At 39.5% G+C, this 18605-nt stretch overlaps 1 long non-coding RNA gene across 1 annotated transcript in view; it reads right to left on the minus strand.

The window, feature by feature from the left end:
- LOC308066671 overlaps positions 1 to 18240 on the minus strand; it is a 28664-nt gene extending 10424 nt beyond the window's left edge. Inside the window, exons 1-2 of the long non-coding RNA XR_013929248.1 lie at positions 11994 to 18240; positions 34 to 11845 (exon numbers count right to left, since the gene is read on the minus strand). This is a non-coding gene — a long non-coding RNA (uncharacterized lncRNA). The remainder of the gene's footprint in view (positions 1 to 33; positions 11846 to 11993) is intronic.
- Between the last annotated feature and the right edge of the window lie 365 nt (positions 18241 to 18605).

Below are 18605 nucleotides of genomic sequence, written 5' to 3' on the forward strand. Positions count from 1 at the left end.
TTCCTCCTTTCTTTCAAGGCTATGTTCCTGTACCTTCCTCCTTTCTTTCAGTAAGTTAAATGGACCGAGCTACTCCAGCCTTCTATTATACAAAAGTTTTCTAATTCTTTACCATTCTCATGGCTCTTTACAAAATTTTTGTTATTCTTCTGGAATGCAGATACTGGAACAAGAGCACTGTAGGAGCATCATCATGGAGGAGAGGAGTGAAGAAGAGGGTGAACATGTCTGTATCTTCTTTTTTCTTTATTCCTAAGTCTGTGCATATCATCCATCATATAAGTCCTTCTGACCAATTTTTTCACTATTAGCTGAGCCTTCACTGATTTCCTGGTATGATCCTGGTTCTTTTCAAAGTCAGAAAAGTTCCAAAACTTGATGTGTGGTTGGTAGAGTTAACTCTTACTTTAAGTGCAAGCTGAGCATTAACAGCAACTCTCTACTCAATCTTCATCCCCTTGTGGAATTTAGTCTCTGGGCAGAGCTAAATCTGGGTAGAAAGGGTAAAGATTAATGTTAAGGAGAAAGTGAATTATGTAGGCCTGCAGAAGAAAAGTGATGAGAAAACTGCTGTTTATTGCTGTATATTAAATGAAAACGGAAAACCAGCCATCTGTATTTGGAAAGTCATGACTCCTTGTTGGCCTCAGTACACCTACTGTTTGACTACTCCAAGTTAGTGAAAAATTCAAATAACTCAGTGCCCACTAGTTCAGCATTTCCATTACATACCATCTCAGCATGCTTTGTATGGCTGAAAATTTTTAGTGATGATTTTGTATTTTCCAAGTCAATAAGAAAACTGTAAATGGAAGAGGGCATAATTCCTGTATATGTGCCACAAAATACTCATTTTGTATGGTTTTAGTTTTTAAATCAAAACATAACATAGTAACAGGTACTGACCAAGGTACTTCTTTATAATCCAAACTATCAAGTTGCATATGTTTTAGTGCAATGCAAAGGATTCTTTGTAAATGGCAGGAACCTGTTGAAAACAGTGGAAAAGGTCTCCAGTAGAGTTCTGAGAGACCAGTGTGAAGTAGCCACTGAGGGCACATACTGCAGATAAGATTACATGTTCTTGTGAAAATTAATGAAAAGGATAGCATGCTTTAATGTGCGTTTTTGAACCTTTTTGTAAGGTTACTTCTGAATAAGCATGGCTTTTTGTTGCCTACAAAAATAATTATTGGAATATTTCTGAAGAACACTGCTTCTTACACCTGTTACAGAAACCTTTTTTTCAGTTTCTTTGCTGCAGAAAAATGGTTTCTCCAGATTTCTCCTGGTTAGGTGCAACTTTAGAAATTACATTAGGTGCTGTATATGCCTTATCTCAGCCATGACTATTAGTTTCCCACGACCGTACTCAGCCCAGTGTGAGCTAAATGGGGATTGTTTGAGTGGTGTGTGGAAATCGTACTGTGATTTCCGAAAGTACATTTCATACACCATGTTTGCTAGTGTGTGATCCCAGGGATGAAGTGTTGTGACTAGTTCCAAGGCACACAAACTGTATTGCAGAAGAGTCAATACATGGACCACTTATGTTTTGCCCTGCTGTGGCACTGAACACCTGAAAGCTGAGATACCTTGGTGACGAGAAGTTCGCCAGGTAATGCATCAGCTCACGACCTCATGTGTGATAGAACCACCATGGATTAATTAACAAGCCTTGTGATTCAATGCATACTACTGGTTATGCTTTGGATCTAGTGTTTGTATTGGCACTAGGGGAAAAAGGTTATGGACAAATTAACCCTGTCTTGAGTTGAAGGCAGGGTAATGGACCTGTTTGTCTTCATGCACAGGTTGACCATCCCTGGTGAGGAGGTGAGGTGGGTCTGATGATACGTAAGAGAAGTGTGAATTTGAGTTCCGACCTACCCAGAAACACTTGGTTGGAGATTCAGAAACACAATACACCTCTGGAATGAACTACTTTATTCTTGATCAGGTTTAGGAGACTCTGCTGAATACTTCAATAATAATTGCAATGTCAGCTTGGATGTGCTGACCTAAGGAAATCTGCCAGGCATTTTGTATAGAGAAGTTACAGCTTTTATCAGAGCAAACTGGAGCTGGAAAAAACATACTAGCTTTTGGATAAAAGGATAGCTGAGCTTAAAGTTTGCTCATTTTTTTTCCCACTGTAGTGATGAGTTGATCTAATAAAGGATATTACTCTCCCCACAATATTCTGATCGGCAGCTGTGACATAAGTACTCACAGGAAATTTTTAAAGGTCACTGGGAAGAGAGCATAAAAAGTCCTCAGAGAGCAGTAAGAAGAACCTTATATTGTGATCTTGTCATTTAAGCAGGAAAAAATGAGTCAGAAATAAGTAATAGCCCCCATGTTCTGAAGTTAAAACTATGAAGCAGCAGACCCATGGCTGGATGACTTTACCACTAAAAGCAACAGTCACACTGAAATGCATTAATGAAAGAGTCATATGTCCTAACTGAAGAGTCAAATGCATAAGACAAAATTATAAGATATGGTCCTGGATTTAGAGACTCACAATGTCTTTTGAAGAGCTTCAGCAGGAACAAAGCCCTCCAACGGAAGTGTCGTTCTGAATTTGGTGTTTGATTGAGACTAAGAAACCAGTCAAAGCTCAATGAACTTGAGACCTGAGCTGTGGTGCAGGTCCATAGCTGCACTGAGCATAGTGTCACCATCTAAATTTACATTTAGGAACATTCCTCTGAAAAACTTAACTTCTGGTAGAAGATGGGCTGTGCACATAGCTGACGTAGAAAGCAGAGTATTTCAGTAACGGTCTAATGGCGTATTTTATAAAAAGGGGGAGAGCTGCTCTTCTCTTATTTTCAGTTCCTGCTACCCATACCCCTTTCCTCCTTTCCCCCCTCCTGATCTCAGGAGCCCAGGCGTGTTCCTTCCTTCCACTGGCTTTAACTTTCAGCCCTCTCTAAGCCAATCCAACTCACTACTGAGGCAGAAAAATAGTCCATGTCTTTTTCTTTGTTAATTTGCTACTTTATTGGTGAGTTAAAACCGCTTATGGAAGGAAACAACATGCTGGTCTTACACAGCATAAGCACTGGAGCAGAGGAGGATAATGCAGTGGGACAGGGAGGGGAGCAAGACTGCCCCTTTTTGGCTACAGTAAGTTGTGGATTCATCTCATTTTTCTCATGAAATCTTAGCCTGAGAGGAATCACATGACAGTTATCCAAACTGCTCTGAGATCTAATGAAGACTTAATCCTTTTCTATTTCAAGCCCTCCCATTACATTTAGTAAGAATTACAGTAGAATTGCAGTAGTGAGATACAAGTTCATGACTAATTCTCTGTACAGAACGTGCTTATGAATGGGCTCTGCAGAAATCAGCACCTTGACTGTTAAACCATTTGCTATGCAGTGGAAAAAACAGAGGGCAAAGAGAAGTTTACAACACACCTTCTGTTTAACCTGTGTGCCTTCTTTCCAAACTGGAACATTATTTCTTGTTATGTCATGGGTGCAGTCCTTCCCGAGTGAGACGTTGAAACCTTTGCTTTTCTAAACTGAGTAGCACATTATCTTTCTTTTCCTCTGGAGACCATAGGTTTTTCACCATTTACCAAAAATAATATGAGTGCTCATTTGTTAGAGCACTCATATTATTTTTTTGGCACATGTGTGCTCATTTTCTTCTTCTGACTAATGTGATGTGAAGTTGTACCTCCCACATGTTTAAGTGGTTTAGATCAGAATACATACTGAACTGTACGTGTGTGTATGTGTACAAGTAATCACAGTCCTTTCTGCAGAAATTGTTCTGGATCACACAGATAAACAAAGTATTCAATGGACCATCCAGTATGAGCAAGAATCACCTGACACTTTAGTCTTTGGTTTGAGCACTTACCTACAAGAAAAAAAAGTCTGGGTGCCTGTCCTTGCCCCAGTGACCATTCAGGATACAAAACCATAGAAGTTTCATTTCCTACTGCTTTTCCAAAGAGGCATTTTACTTCCTACTGATGTAGGAACTGGGATCCAGGTCTTTTCTCCTTCTTGTGAGAATCTAGCTGCTAAGCACAGTGCGAATGTCAGGCACTGCATGCCACACTCAGAAGCACAACTCCAGCATCTGGAGAACATCGCTGATAAAAAGTAAGCTCCTTTGAGACAGATAGATAACAGCTGAAAAAGGATTTTCTGTATGGGCATCTTGGACTCTGAAATATCAAATGGTGATTAATCATCTCAGTTTTAAATGTAGATCTAGTCTCAAGGCATATGTCATCTTACAGAGCTTTTCATACTACGTTTCACGTTTTCCAAAAATGGATTTCTTTTCTCTTTCCCACCAGCACTGGGAAAGACTGTTTACTTGGACTTCTTCAGCTTTATCTGAATCTCTACTGGCCAGTGAGGAATTCAGAGGCACAGAGGTTTAGCAGAAGAACCATTGATCTCTGCAAGTCCCTTCAAGGATGAGGAAGTGAATAGCATACATTGGAGAAGTGAAGACATGACACACTAAATATGCCCATGAAGGAGGAATGCCTGGCTGGGTTTGTTACATGATCCCAGTGAGGCACGGCATGGAGGTCATGCTGGATGAGGCTTCTGAGAGTGTGTGATAGCTGTTGTTCCACCCAGACCCAGCAACAGTTTGTGCCATGCCAGGCCCAAGGACTTTGTTCTAACGTTCACACTACCCTGCCTACTCTGACCTTTACAGCCACTGTCAACATCTCTTAGGCTTCGTTGTCCAGTTTCTTATCAGAAAGAGAGGAAGGAAAGGGAGATATTCTAGTGAGTATCACCAAAGCAAAATGAAAATGCAAGGAAACAGCTGAATGTGAGTATTTGCTTTGTTTGAGGGTCTGAGACAGCTTTTGAAAGCCCTGATACTGCGAACAATATTTCCTACTTACCACCAAATGCCAGAGATGTTGACTGGTTAATCTTCACAGAATCAGATAAGCTTTTAGGTTGGCAGGGACCCTTGCAGAACATCTAATCCACCCCTATTTCACTCAAGCACAGTCACCTACACCAAGTTGCCCAGGACCATGAACCATCAAGTTTTGAGTATGTCTAGGGATGGAGTCTCCATAGTCTCTCTTTGGCAACCTGGTTCAGTATTTGATCACCTTCACCATGAAAAAGTGTTTTCTTGTTTTCAGATGGAATTTCATATGTCTTAATTGATGCCCATTGCCTCTTGTCCTGTCAATGGACACTACTGAGAAAAATATTCCTCCTCTTCCATCACGTGGATGGGACTTGAATGGGACATACACATGAATAGGAGCCTTCTCTTCTCCAGGTGGAACAATCCCAGCACGCTCAGCTTCTCCTTATATGAAAGATGCTACAGATTGCTTAAGTGTTTCCTAACCTGTTCCCTCTCCACTGAGGGTCAGTCTTCCTTGCTCCAGACTTTCTCTCTTGAACCATCCAAGAAAATACTGTCAACTACCCACAACTTAATTCATGCTGTAAAAGCTTTGTATGTACATGTATACATATGAGATAAATAGCATTCTGAAAGTTTATTGCAGGAGGTATTAGAAGCAAACACATGGAAGTTAAAGAATTAGGTACTACATAGACCTGATAATAGTGTACAGGCAGAGGAAAGGAGCAAAGAACTAAACAGAGAGTTATTTTATGATTTTGTGGAACATTCACACCACTATTGCACAAACATCCTCACACGGCACGTTTTTTCTCAAGTGTGGTTAGGGAAAGGTGTCAGCAAATAGTTTCAACCTTCACTGGATTTTGAGAAAAAATCAAGTTACATATGCCCTTATATGCTCTCTAGGAATAGCTGTGCTGAAGCTAATAAGACCACAGCAATTTTTAGAACACTTCATATCAGGAGCTCAAGTTGGCACAGTAAAATGATTCTGCACTCCATTTTGTTCATATTACACCAAAACTCTGTTCTTTTGTCATAGGATATATCATCAGGTTCTGCACTGGCTGCCTTGAACAACTAAAATAAACCAGTCTTTTCTAAAGCATTTAAACTATCCTTTACTTTGTAGGTATGGTATAAATTTTAAGCACCTCAATTGTGCCTGACCACGGCTCATGACAGCTTTTAATGAATGAAGATTGAGCAGCAAAGATTTCTAGCCAGCCAACAGTCAGCTTCATTCTCCTTAATAGTAGGAAGAACTTGAAAACAACTTAGCAATTTGAGTAAATGATGGGGAAGACACAGCAGGCAGGCTTCATAACTGTAATGAGGCAAACATCATTAAAAGCTTTATCTTGACCATACTTCCTGGCTTCGTTTGAGTTCTCCCAACAGTCCACATGTTGCATTACCAACGGATCCATCCCAGCCCTTCGGCTACTCCTGTGCTGAGCAGGGAGCTGGCAGACACTGCTGGCTTCACCAGGGACAAATTGGCATTCCTTGAGGAAAAAAGCTATGTGGTATCAATCATGTTCTGTTTGCAACTGAAACTGGAAAATATTCCTAAATAAGGTGGTAGAGTTGTCTTCAACACCTTTTTTTTAAAAATAATAAATATAAGTAATAGAGACTAGTGTGTCAAAACGCACAAAGTAGTGCAACACTTGGGAAAAAAAGTTTATATAAATAGTGTCGGTTGGCTTTTGCTATGGACATCCTTTAGGATAAGATAGTCTCTCAAAAAATCTGAAGCCTGTTTGTAGACATGCTGTGGAAATGTTTTCCAGAATACTTTTTCACCTGCTTTTTCATAAACTGTTGAAAAGTTCAGACTTAAATCACGCTTGTTAATCAAATCACATACCTGTCATGAGAGTATAGCATTGCTGGCTGCTTCTGAATGTATGCAAGTAAAACCTGAGGTGTTTGGCTGAAAAGCATTTCGAAAACACCTCATTAAAGAACTTACTGAATTTATTTTAAAGTTAACACAGAGAACAAAGCAACCCGAATTCAAATAAAGACAATTACTGAATTTTTACAGGCTACTTTTTAAGCTTTAAAAAGTCAGATATCATATGCATTAATCACATTATCACAAACATTAAATCTTTGCCACAGAATGCAGGGGTGTGTGTGTGTCAATGCTCTAAGTATGTTGGCACTTGAGTTATATTTCTGTGGTGGAAAAAAACAGATATAGATTACTTGCATACTGTGGGGTTTTTTATCATCTTACATATATCAAAATGAGAAACAACTCTTATGTGTACTCTCGTTTTACATGAACCAAAATATACCTGTGACAATCCAGAAAAATATCAATTGCAACATATATGTTTTTATTATGAGCATACCTATAACAATACAAAATATATAATCAATAGCCTATGTATTAAAAGAACTATTAAACTGATTTGGTGTACATATATACATATACATGATGTATAGAAAACATCAATATTTTAGGAACTGCCAAGGTTGGGTTTTACATGCTTGGTACCATTACATGTAGAGTGAAAGATTATGATGCTATGTATGTTAAGTATTTTGATAGACTGTGTAATGTAAAACTTAGGTGTTTTTTTGGGGAAGGATAGGTACTTTTGATGTAGTTTGGGTTCAGTAGTCCTTGCAGCAAACAAGTAAATCAACCAAAAATTGTGTGGATATATGACTCCTAATGCAATGTATTCATTTTAAGATTAATTATTTTAATCAGGAATGTAAGCAATGTGTTTTCTGAATAGTTTAATTCCAGAGAAGTGATTCCTTCTCTGTAAAAGTCAGTGGCCTACAGCAGAAATAGAAGTACCAGAAGATGGCTGTAATTCTGTGTGCATGTACAAAGTCCATGCACAACAAACAGCACCCTGTTTGGCTGACGCAGATGTCATGGCACCTCCCCTTCTGAAAGGTCCTTCTCCTTCATTTGTAGCTATAGTACTCATGGGAAAGTTACCAGTTTGTGTTGCATACCTGGATTGGAGAGAAAGCAGACTGCTTTGAAGTAGAAAGAGTCAGCAGTAATTACCAGGCTAGGAAGTGAGGCGTTCTGCGTGAACCTAAAAGGAGACTTCATTCATTTGTAGCTTGACAGTACTTTGGTGTTTCCAGCCTTTTACTGTATATGCTACACCTGTCTCCATTAGAAATAGCACTGGGGTAAGCACTCTGCCCCTCTCTTTGTCACCAGCAAGACATGCTCGGAGGCTGTGCTGCTGATACCCCATCAGAGCCCAGGCATGGCCAGTAGCCCTGGAGCTGTGGGGCGCTCTAGGAGGAGCAGGGACCAGGATGACAGCAGAGAAAACGCTCCTCAGCAAGCCTGTCATCAGCTTTCATCTACCAAAAGGGAAAAGTGCAAGGATAAACTTCAACCTGACAAGGATAGTGCTGTGGCTGTGCCCACTACAAGTGAGCATGAGTCCTCACCAACATGAACCTGTCCCCACCCTAAAAATGGTCCTTCCTAAGTGGGGAAAAAACAAATTCCCACAGCTGCAGCAGGGTTTGCTCTGGCAAGCAGTGTTGCTTTGCTGTGACAGAATAACAGCATCTTTCAATGCTGTCTGGGAGGCCCAGCTGTCAAGGTAAGAAAATCACATTTCTTTCATTTTCAGTGCTTTTCCCTCCATGTTAGCAATCCAAAGGAGATGCTGTTTTACTGCAAGTGCATTGGTGGGTTTTCATTTGACACCAGTTACTATCTCTTGAGTTTTCATTTGAAATTAACTGGTTATCTGGTGGAATTCCCTTTTATTCACTACTGACACAAGGTGGATTTGAATCAATATTAAAAGGCATAAACATCTATTTTTCATTATTAAGTTTCTGGTAATTTTTTACATTAGTTCGTATTTTTAGTTTTAAAAAACCTGTAAAATATCAACATCATCTTCTACCTTCTGTTCGAGATGAATACCAGTAATCTGTGCATTTCAGCATACAACATTGCCAGAGGTATTAGAATGAATGTCTTTCTAAAGGTGTTTGATGACTCATCTCCCAGTGGTGGTGTAAGAATTAATTAACTAATGCCAGTACAGCATTATATAAATGCTAAGTATTATTGTTGACAGACTAAGGTTGTCAGTGCTGAGTGGCAACATGAGCTTTTCTGCCACTTGTCTCCATCTCCAAGCAGAAGAGACCTGCTCTCAGGAATGGCATGGTAAACCACTCTTCCTGACTTTTCAGTCTTTCACAGAATTACTGAAGATGGCACAAGTCTTACTTGTGTGTTTTTGTGACACCAGTCCAAGAAGACTTTGCAATAAGCTAAAAATCAGTTAGGTAGAAGTTTCCTTTACTGTTAACTGAATCACAGAGCAATATCCTACAAAGAGAAGCGTCAAGTCCCATCTGTCTGCTCTCCTGCAGCCACACACTATGCAATCTAGGATCAATAAACCAAAACATGAAGGGGCACAAAGCACAACACTCATTTTTGCTGTACCAGGTATTTAGATACTGATGCATTTATGGTTCCCACCCCCAGAAGGAGTCAATGCAAACAGCTGCAAATGTATATTCAGCTCGTATTCCAGTTGCACAAACAGCGATCATCAATCTTAAATGATGAGTTTCAGCCATGACTGCTTAACTACTCTGATTCAAGTAGCTGCTCTCCACTGTGTTTACATCTTTATATTCTAGAACGTACTGTGTTATAGCTGATTTTCTTCAATTTATATTATTTTAGCAAATATAATTAGCAGAAGTGATGTAGTGGTTAGAGAGGCAATTAAAGAGGTTAGAATCTGCAAAAAATTATACACAGTCATGTGCACATGAGTTACTGGCAGTGTCTCTTTTTCTCTTGTTCCAGCATACACAATGTGCTGAAACATAATCTGAAAACTTCCTGACTTCCACTAGGGAAAAATAATCAGGCTGAGCATCACATAGAATTCAAACATGGCAAACTGCATTCTTCTTCATTATAGGCTGCTCTCTCCCTCATCCCTTTCTAAATGTCTTAATTTTACATATTTTCCATGCCTTCCTCTATCTAAAGTAGTGTCTTTGCCAAGCACCAAAAAATGATAGGCTATGAGACGCATCAGCGTATCTCACAGCAAAACAGCCATCAGGTTTTCATTTTTCACCTGAGAAGACCCTTGGGAAAAAATAATGTATTAGCAAACTCATAGCTTAAAATTTCATGTTAAAAAAATGCCCACCATGTTTTACATTTTGCTAGTTCCCTGTCATAACAAAATAGTAAAGATTGTCTAAGTGAAAGAAAACACAGAAGATCAGACTAAATTTGTTCATTGAATTAAAAGTACAGATCAAGCCCTACCCTTATGATTGCCACCTAACAGACTTCAAAAAGGGGAACTCAGACAAGCAAACTACATTAAAAACACACACACAATAAATGCTTGAGTAGAAACAGGATGTTTAGGCATCACCTGCAATAAGTGCAAAAGTTCTGAGGACTAGAAAAGAAATCATTCATTGAAAAAGGCTTAACTTTTTTCCGCTTGTTTCAGCATCAGGCCCGATTCAAATGTTAATCTAAGGATATTAAAAATAGATAAATTGGTGTTTCCCTTTGAGGCATTTTCCACAAGGTAATCACCTTCAGTGTTGGAAAAAAAAAATCTATTATTTCCAATTTAACATTACATATGTTTAGCTTGCTTTCCTGGTTTCTCATTATGCTGTTCTCTGCTATAATAAAAAAACCCTCCAGCAACCACTGTTTTCTTCCTACTTGTGGTACTTATGCTCTGTAATTAAATACTCTGTCATCTTGTTTTAATAAGCTAAACTCTGAATCTTTACAGTCTTTCCATTTTCTTCAGTCCCTGAATTGTTTCTAAGGCTCTTCTTTATGCCTTGCCCTGTGCAGCATCACCCACACAATACAAATGAGGAAAAGTCTCCTGCCTCCTACTATATGCTGTTTCACTGTTGCTACTTCCAGCGTTAGCCTCCACAGCCTCACAGCTGTAATTCACTGATTTTTTTCCATGATCCCAACATCCTCTGTAGAGAACAGCAGCCTGCTTCTGAATAGCATCCAAATGTCTGGGGCGAAAAGCTTTCGCTTCGTTTTTATTTCCTACTTCTGCACAGGTAGTTTTACTCTGAATGTACTAATAGATATTTTGTTTAACAGGGATCTATTTTACTACACACTCCAGGTTGTTTTGTACAACTGTCCTGCCCTCTTCCTTAGTTACCCTTCTGCCCATCTTTTCTCATCTGCATTTTTTTCAGCGGAAGAAAACATTGCAGTGTTACGGCTGAGCACCGGTTCCTGCAGAGCTTCAGTAGAAGCATCTCCATTTGAGGGCAATTCCCTTTGGTGATTGCTTTTGTGGGCCTGACAGTTAGGCAGTTCTTAATCCATGTAATGCAGTATGCTTGAACTACTCTGTATAGCACTACCTTTTTAATCAGAAAGCGATGTAGTACTAACTCAAGAGTCCAGAACATGTCCAAGCAGACTACGAGTCTGGTAAATAAAGGAATTTGCATGGAAGTAATCTCCTCAGAGAACGAAAACATATTTGTTTGACCATTTTTGATAAAATAACATAGAGTTGGACGTATTATACACGCATTTCTTAATCAGTGGAATACCAGCTTTCGTATTGCCTGGGAATGAGGACATGCATAATTCTTCACAGATATCTGGGCCATCCTGCCTGACATTTGGAGAACTGTTGCAATATGAGCACTCAGAATTCTTTAACGTTCCTAGTATGCCACAATTTAGTAATCACGCTTAGATCAGGGATTACCTACATCCGTTTCTTCAGGCTAGTGAATGCAAGTTGACTGGCCCCATTCATTTGAATTGCCAACCTAATAATAACATTATTCTTGAATAAACATTGCTAATGTGCCAAGTTGCTGTGCCCTAGTCCTCTTCCCTTTGCTGGTCTTGTAATATCCAATGGATTTCTGCAGAGAATAACTCAGAGAGCTGTGCTGAAGTAGTGCGATAAAAGCATATTCATAATAAAAGAGGCAGTTCCCCAAACCCAAAAATGTGCAAGCACTGTTAGTCAACTGATTAGTTTGTTAGCTGCACATATGAATGAGTGACTGAACATGAAAATACTTAGATTTACAAATTCCAAAGTTTGTGCTTTTTTCCCAAGAAATCATAAGAAGTTTGCCTGTCACTATAGCATCCACTTTTGGAAAAAAGTGCCTATTTCCTGACCTCTGTTTAATGTCTGTGATCCCCTTAATCTTGTGTGGCATTGCCTTGGTGCCAGATTAGGTGAGACACCCTCCACCCTCTCATCTCCTTCAAGAATTCTCTCGGGGTGAGACCTCTCATCCAAATTTCTACTTTAATTCTTATATTCCTGGATTGCTGCACAGTCTAATAATTATGTATCATGATTCTTATCTGCTCATGATTCACCCTAATTCATTCAAACAAAGCCTTTTTGTGCCATTCCTTCCTGCAATTTATATGGCATGCTGAACATGCTAGAATTAATTTAATTTTATGCACTATTTTGTCAAAAGCTGGAGTGAGTATTGCTATACAGAAGATTGCTTTATGGTTGTGTGCAGCACAGTAAATGCCCACCACCTTTTACTTGGAGACAAGAAGTGTGTGGGCCTCAGTGATACATTGCCAGGGGATGCAGGGTGAATGTTTTCAAGATGAGAGGAGGGAAACAATTTGTGGAATACTTCTGCATCGCTCACAGTTAGTGTGTAGGCTGCTGCCAAATGCTGGTTATTGTCTTCCTTCCTGAAGCAGTACCGCTCGAACACTGCAGTACAATGCTATTTTCAGCTCCTTGACGAGATGATTACAATGTAAAGTCATGCTGCGTGACCAACATGCCAGGTGTTTGCTGTTCTAACTCCACTTTTATTACTTTGGGGATGAGAGAATGATGAAGGGAGGGATCGGAGTTACTTAGGAGATTTTCCAACAGCAGGTCAGCTTAGATAGCTGGGCTATTTTTGCCTAAGGCATTGCTATAGTGTATATGCCGGGTTTTTTCTGTTTTCTGTTTTCCAAGCAAATTGTAGTAATAAAATCCAGTTTGTTAAGAACTTCTAAAGCAAAGTTTGCCCTTCTGAAAGTTGAAAGTAGTGCCAGACAGGTAGGTTTTTCCTGTGCAGAATAGGTGTTGAGAAGGCTGCAGTGGAGGAAACTCCCCAAACTATGCAGCAGACGTGCTCACTGGCACACAGTGGCGTGGAAAGGAGAGAAGAAATGTAGTACAGATACATTTTCCTTTCAGACTCTAAGTGCCCTGTCAAGTCTATAAAAAATACAAATATTAAAAATGGTCCTTGTGATTCAGTTTTTAATATGTTTTCTTTTTAATAGCAGTTCAAAAAAATATCAGATACACTACTACAAAATCAAATAGCTGTAACAATTGATAACTAACATGTTTTTTGCTGAACGTGTGTTTCATATACTACAACCAAAAGGCATAATTCCCATTCTGATCTTGCAGTAGCAAAATTTTCCAAAGGGTGTCTCATAACTAACTGATAAATACAAGTGTGTTTCAAGATATTTAATTTAAATCCAGAAAGACTCCAGCCTGACTGTGTTGCTGGATCCAGATGCATTTCAAGATATCTGGCCTGTATTAGCAGTTTCTCTTGCTGATGGAAATGGGTCAAAGTCCAGTATGAATGGGGCAACAGTCATCCTTACACTGATTTATTTTTATTTTTTTTCAGGATTAGGAGGTTAAATACATGTAAGTAATCTCAAAGGAAAGGAGGCACTGATGATATTAGCTAACAAGGACTTCAGATATTCTTTCATAAACTATAAGTCTAATGCCAAATTGATAAATGGAAAAATAAATGGGTGAATCTACAGACAAACAAGACTTTTGTAGAAAAAAAATTACTCCCAAAGCAATTTGTGATATAGTAAAATTTTATCAATAATTTATTAAATTTGAGTCACAAATTTTGATTGCCTCTGAAAGAAATTCCAGGAAAGTTTCGTTACAATTCTAAACTTGAAAAATCCTGTAGACCACAAAATCATCACATAATTTAGGTAGAAGCTTCATGTTGGTAGAGGCCTCAGAGTAGAAATAAGCTTTTTAAGGCTCTATCATTAAACTATGGCCTCATAAAACAACATCACTCACCCACCTCCCATTGACACAAAAAGCTTCTTTAGAACAATTATATGCATTCAAAAGGGCTCTGACAGTGCCCAAACCAGTTCAGCAGCCTGAAACACCTCTATCTAGCCTGAGGCTCCGCTCAGTGCACATTTATGGTCTTTCAATCTTACTTAACCATATACAGAAATAAAAGTGGGAACTACCTTTGCAAAGATTGTGAGAACTAAGGAGAAATTCACCAAATTTACTTGAATCTGGTTATTCACCTGCACAGCCATGAAGGTCACTTGGCTGCCAGATTTATGCTGCGGTTGGTTAGGGTGAAAAAGGAAACACAATCTGAGCTGCACGATGCTTCTGTTCCCTGAGCCTCACTGAGCTGGTCGCATGCATGAAGTGGGCTTCACAAGGTTAAAGAAGTCTAGAATCTAAGAAAACAAGCAAACTCTGTAAAATACCTCCCATTTTCAATCAGCTGTTGTCCTTCCCAAACATTTAGCCACTGGTTACGATCTTGGCATGTTTGTTTCAATAAGAGAAACTGTGGATTTGGGCCAGATGATATTTTTCTGGTGAAATCCTGTGTACTTGCAGAGAATGTACGCAAAGTCCTGCTTCCCTGAATGTGAAGGGAACAAACAGCAGAAGGTTATTTCCTTGCTCAGAAACCCAGCTCTCCTTTTTCAGTAGGTACTCTGCTCAACATAAGCTTTTTCTCTTGGCTTTCTCCCTGGGCCACCCACATTGCCTATTTGTTTTTTCCCTGCTTTCTGATTACTTCAAAACACATAGCTCCTATCAGTTGATGTCTCGGCCACTGAATATATAATAATTTCCCAGGAAAGTTCTTTGTTCTCCACAAATTAGTTCATGCTTCAGCTTTTCTTTGTAGGATAACTGCCTGGGTGGTGGTCTCTACTGTTTTCAGCAATTTTACTTTATACGGGAGCTTAGCTGCTGCTTCTTGTTTAGACTGAATGGAGGTTGCCTGCCATAACAGGGGATTAATGAGGCCTGGAATTTTCTTCAGATCAAAGACAAATTTTATGGCAGCCATTAACATCTTCCAGCACAGCAATAGCATTCCTGAGAAAAGTCAAAGAAAAGCTGATAACGATCAAGCCGCAACATCACCTAATCACCTGTTTCTCCTGGTTGTAGTATTTCCCTCAGATTATCATGCAAAATTACATTTAAGATAGAAGATTAAGTGAAGAAGCAGGGAAACAGTCTTTCTAAAGGTAACAGGGAAAGAAAACTGAAGGACGTGTAAGAGAAAGAAAAAATAGACGTGGGAGGAAAGGGAGAGAAATAATAGAATTGCAGATTTCCATAGATAAACTTCAGCATCTACAGGCTCTGATATATACATGGCAGTAAATGAAAAATGGCCAGCTGCTGCCTGTATTGTTATTTAGTCTTCTCTCCAGCATCCCTTTGAACGTGACTGCCTCTTAAAGGCTCCTAAACTATGGTAGTTTTGGGCCTGGTTTCATACAGTCAGCAGGAACTGGCATTGGTTTATCGTCTTGTGAAACATCCCAGCAGTTTGGGAGCTGCTTATGAAGAAGTTAAGTCTTCCTCTCTTCAAGGAAAACAACCTCCATCAGAGGGATGGAGATGGTACTCAATCCATCATTCAACTTTAACCCACTAGAGTACCTATCAGAGCCTTAAGACATATGGGTATTTCCTGGTAAAAGAACTGTGAATAAAATGATTTCAGCCACAAGAACGAAATATATGATCTCTGCCTTTCTCCCTGTCTCTAAGCAATGAAAAGAAATAACCCATCGCCTTTTTCCAAAGGAAACCATGGGGAAGCAGAAACCTAACAATAAAAAATGTCTGTTCTCTAGAAGATGCTCATAGTGCAGTGCACAAGGAGAAGCACAGAAGTTTCCCTAGGTAGAAACCCAAGTGATATTCCCCAAATGCTTCTCGTTTGCACAAATATAACACCAGCAAAGACTGCAATTACTCTGCTGGACATGCCAGTTTTCCCAGACCATGAGCACAACAACAAACACGTACCTGCAGTCTGTGCTCCACGTGCATGCACAGCACATTTGACAGTTTGGGGCTGTGGTGCTCGCTCAGACTCAGCACCCTGCAGCTGCCTATTAAGTTACCGCAGCTGGATGTCACACCATGGCCCAGGGCCTGAGAGCCCTAAATCCATGCGTTGCGAACAGCAGTGAGTGCGGCCACAAGACTAGAAGGTATTTTGAGGAACATGCATGTACAGCCTGTCTTTGAGTACTTCCAAAAAGAACGCTACAGGAGCAGAAATACAGATTGGTTGCCCCATGAGGTAATCCCAGTAACCTTTATCTTTTTGCAGTAGAGATACTACAAAAGAAATAATAACAAACAGGATCACTTATCACTGTTACATTGGCAACCTTGTTCCTTAGCAAATTAGTCTGGGCAAAGCAGTAATAACTGTACAGCACTGTAGTAGCACTAGTTCATAAGACAAGTTAATGAATAATTCTTATATCAAGCATTGCATTCATTCAGCGATAAGGCTTTCGGTGACCTTGATGTCCAAAGTTACAGGGACAGTCTAGACAGGCCTATGAATAGAACTGAAAAGTGGGCAAATAACAAAATAAACTCGTATTATGCCTTACCTAGGCACTTTTGCCCAGTTCTGTACTGCTATTTTCATTTCACTTAGATAGGTAATTTATTTCAATTAATTACCTAATTAAATGTCTATTCATATTTGCAAAGAATGCAAATAAATAAGGGTAAATTAACAAAACCAAATTTGTTTTAAAAATAATAAACGAAGATGTTGCAGGTTCTTTTTGTTTCAGATGTGAAGACCAAATGGAGAGGCAGATTCACAGCATCAAACTATCCGCAGCAGGATCAGTCTAAAAGGCCTTCTCTGACACTCATGATATGGTGCCTCTTTTTTTGAAAACTGAAATTTGGCATTTAAACCATCTTCAAATAATAATAACTAAATAAAATAATGAAAATAACTCTTTAGTGGAATGACTTTTTTTTTTCCTACAATAGTATAAAGAATGTTCCCAATAAGACTGCTTGATATTTTGTTATGAACAACAACAAAAAAAACCTATATCCAGCATTCTAGAAGTTCAGTGAGACATTTTAAAAAGTGAGTCTGGTTTCAACTGTGTCAAATTGAAACAACTCTGATATTTTTCATAATTTAATCTTTTTTGTTATCTCAGCTCTGAAGCAGGCCAGTTTGTATGCCTTGTTGGTACTTTTTTTGCAAGATGTTCGAAATGACTGAGTCAGGAAGTATGACTCATCTGGGAAAAGCAAGAACAAAAGCCTCTAAGGTTGCCACCAGGTGGATCCTTAAATTTGCTGAGCCTCAGGGAATCTTAAAGTTGACAAGGCAGTGGTTTTTCTGACCTGACAATACCTACTGCCTAAGCAGTAGGTCAGGTAAAGCTGTAAGCATGCCAGAAATGCCTAACTGAGGTGGGAGTAATCTGCTGCCCAGGCTGTGGTGTCGATTCATTGACAGATTTAGTCATTTGTTCAGAATGACAGTTTTATGGTCTGGATGTTTTACAGTTTGGATGGGTGAGAAGCAATGAGAAATAATCATCTCAGGGTGAAGGAAAAGCATGGCAACACAAGCTCAGGTTGTTATCTCTCTCAGTAACTCCATGCTCCCAGGTTTATTCACAGGTCTATGTGAAAATCACTCTTCTTGTAAGCATACAGTTCCCACTGGACATATGAGGGAATGGCAACACAGAGGAGAAGCAACACACTGAAGACTGGGCCTGCATGGCAACAACTGAAAGGAAAAGACAATTGTACTTCTGCAAAGTGTCCAAAATCAGCAAGACATCTAGGCTTGGGATAGTGAGAGGAGTGGAATAAATTTTAGAGAAGCTACTGAGAGCTGATGGCATTCCTTTTTACTGGTTGAACTGCTGACTAGCCTGCCAGAAAGCAGTAAATCCAGAATTATTTCCTTCTTCTGCCAGAGGGGAATTCAACTCCTCATAACATCTCCAGAAACAGCTAAAATCACTTGGCTACATTTGATGACTGGTAATTCTAAATATTTCTCATTGTAAGTGTTCCACTTTGCCTGGATTGCTTAAACTGACACAGAGAAGATTTGAATGAAACACGTCATGATCACGTTTAGGACATTTAAAAGAGGTGGACACTTACCTGAGTCAATCATCACCTGTTCAGTTGAACAGTTAACTCAGTTCCTGGATCCAGAGAAACAATAAAAAATATTACATGTCTCCATGTAATTGTTTCTGCCCACCCAGATGGCCTCTGAAGCTGGCTGCTGGATGGCTTGCATTGTAACCTTAATGGACTAAAGCTAAGAGTACTTTCATCCAGAGCCGTGAAGCACTGAGAAGAGCCTGGTTATGTGTGCTCACGCAACCTCCTCATGCAGTCTGGATGGCTACTGTTGGGACATTTTGAAGCCTTCTCTTCCCCAGCTGTTTTGTGAATCTATCTTTGAGAAGTATTTTTCAAATTCAAACCAAGCTGACTGCAAAACTTCAGTAATCCCCCATTTTGCACCTAGAGCCTGTACAGCAAACTCCTCTGCTGAGTGTGTCATCTGGTCCAGGGCCACAC

This window comes from Falco punctatus (assembly GCF_963210335.1).
Source record: "Falco punctatus genome assembly, chromosome: 6".
Classification (NCBI taxonomy): Eukaryota; Metazoa; Chordata; class Aves; order Falconiformes; family Falconidae; genus Falco; species Falco punctatus.